The sequence below is a fragment of the Octodon degus genome, unplaced genomic scaffold (genome assembly GCF_000260255.1).
Source record: "Octodon degus isolate 3935 unplaced genomic scaffold, OctDeg1.0 scaffold00128, whole genome shotgun sequence".
Classification (NCBI taxonomy): Eukaryota; Metazoa; Chordata; class Mammalia; order Rodentia; family Octodontidae; genus Octodon; species Octodon degus.
In genome coordinates this window covers 1843696-1846217 of record NW_004524704.1, presented here as the reverse complement: position 1 = coordinate 1846217, position 2522 = coordinate 1843696, and the positions used below count along the sequence as shown (strand labels likewise).

The 2522-nt window shown below is 45.5% G+C and overlaps 1 protein-coding gene across 2 annotated transcripts in view; it reads right to left on the bottom strand.

Annotated features, from left to right (window-relative positions):
- Kng1 (kininogen 1) overlaps positions 1-2522 on the bottom strand; it is a 31373-nt gene that overhangs the window by 6384 nt on the left and 22467 nt on the right. The window lies entirely within an intron of this gene.

Below are 2522 nucleotides of genomic sequence, written 5' to 3'. Positions count from 1 at the left end.
GGTCCCTGTACTTTGCTAAGCTTGTTCTAAGTAGGTGCTTTAGACCACTGAGCCATCTCACCAGCCCCCTGATTAACTTTTAAAAGTCTAGGTATGTGCGGAAGTTGGAGAGAAAGATTCCGAGAGGGTTCTTGGGTCTACACTGTGGGGTTTATGAGTTCCCTGGTTCATTTCAAGCTTGTACTTTAAATTGATTATTTTCTTTTGACAATAACATCTGTCCATGTGCCAGGCATGGTGGCTTGCACCCATAAGCCCAGCACTTGGGAGGCTGAGGCAGGAGGATCACTGTGAGCTTTAGGCCAACTTGGACTACATAGTGGGTTCACGTCTACCCTAGGCTACATAGCAAGACTCTGTCTCAAAAAACAAGAAAACAAAAAGTTGCTCCATGCAATACCAGCTAGGAAAACGGATAATTTGTGATGCAAACTACAGCTAACGGTTTAACTCTACTCGGGGGCCCGAAGGGAGGAATCAGGCAGAACTACTAACATTTCTCACTCTGGGGCTGCAGCATCGTGTCCTCATGTCCTTATGGCCGTGATTATCCAACGCCAGTCTTACCAGAAATCTTCCCAGCTCCAACCCATCCTGCCCAAGTTTTATTTTAAAAGTAAACAACTGTAGAAACATAGTCACATAATTTCCAAATGCATATTAAAAATTAAAGAAAGAAACAAGAAAAATACAAGGATACTCAGAACTCAGGATATAGAAGACCTAGAAGAAGGAAACACAAAGTGAGGAGATGGCGCTTGCAATTGACTGGATGATCATGAAAACTGAGTTCAGAAATCACAATAAGGACTGGCCAAATAGCTCAGTGGATTAAAGTGCCTGCTCAAGCAGACACAGGGGCTAGGAGTTCAATCCCCAGGCCTGCCACGTCGGCCTGGCCCCCAGGGCATGCTGAGATGGTGATTGAGACTGGGCGTGGTGGTACACACCTTTAATCCCAGCTCTTGGGAGGCTATAAACAGAAGGATCCCTATGAGTCTGATCTACACAGTGAGACCCTGAACACCCTGTAGACTCTGTCAAAACAAAAAACCAAAAAAACACATTAAGCAAAATCAAAGGCAAGCAGGGAAGACTAATGTGCAAGACCAATATTCTTGTGCAGATAAAGCTCAACACTAAGAAATCCACAAAGGACCTGAGCAGGTGTGTGAGGCAAGAAGCTAAGGTGGGCCCCCAGGATCAAGGCATGGTTCAGTTTCATGAACCAAGACGTACACAGGAGAAAGCAGTGCAGCAAACTTCCTACTCTTCTGTGTTGGCAAGGGTGGAAACAGCCCCAATCAGAGCTGGCAGGAGTAGAACTGAAATCAAGATGCCAACCAATGGCTTATGCTTGGTGGGCACAAGCGTAGACTATAAATTGGCACCGTTGCTAATGGGGTGGCAAGGTGGCCATCTGTATCAAAGTCCAGATAATGCATATTTCTACAACTTTGTAAAGGAAAGGCTCTCAAATATGCAGAGATTTCAATGTCTACTCACTGGAGCTGGGGCAGGGAGCACATCCAGGATCTCAGGCCCAGTCCCTGGGGGCCAGGGAAGGTGTGGGAGCTGTGCAGTCCCCACACTGGCACCTCCTTCGGGATAGGAGCGGATCCACACAGGATTAAAGACGCCAACCCCAGGCAAGATGCTAAAATAAATCTTCAGGAACTTGGCAAACTGATCATCTGATTTGCTTTTAGCACATTTATCATGCAGTTTTCCTGAAAATTGGCGGCTTCCACCATGGCTTTGCTGAGTGACAATGTCTAAGCTAGCCCATCACTCTTTTAAATGAAAGAATCAGTGAAGATTCATCTGTTCAAAGTAGGTTTGGAATTCTTCCTCAGTTCTGATTGATCGGACAGCTAACGGAAGGGATGTCGGCTCCCTCTGCCTCACAGTCTCACGCCCTGTGCTCCTCAGGTCTGCTCCTGGTATCCTAACATTAAAGCACACACCAAGCACTGGTTAATTTACAGAGAAAACTAACTACCCTGAGGTCCTGATGGTTGTGTTTGAGGACGAATGGTTTCTTCCTTGATTGCCAAACTTTGAGGTAAAGAATACGGCTGACAATTCCAGCATCATTTAGAAGAAGAGAATTTCATAGCAAAGCAAGCATGTAAACTAAGAAACAAGCTGGTAAAAGCAGGAGGAGCATGCTTCTAACCCCAGCCCTTGGGAGGCTCAGGCGGGAGGATCATTGCCAGTTCAAGACCAGCCTGGGTAACTAAGTGAGCTCAAGGCCAGCCTGAACTACACAGTGAGACCCTGTCTCAAAAAGACAAAAATAAAGACATAAATAATAAAATTGCTTGGGCTGTAGCTCAATGTGAAGGCCCTGGGTTAGTGCCCAGTAACACACACATGCACACACACACACACACACGCTCGTGTGGAACATGCTTGGTGATGGTGTATGAGATGAGGATGAACGCTTGACTCATGCAGAGATCCAAGTGTTAGTTGTGGTTTTATAAAATTAAGTTTGTTTACTTTTTTATTATAAAACT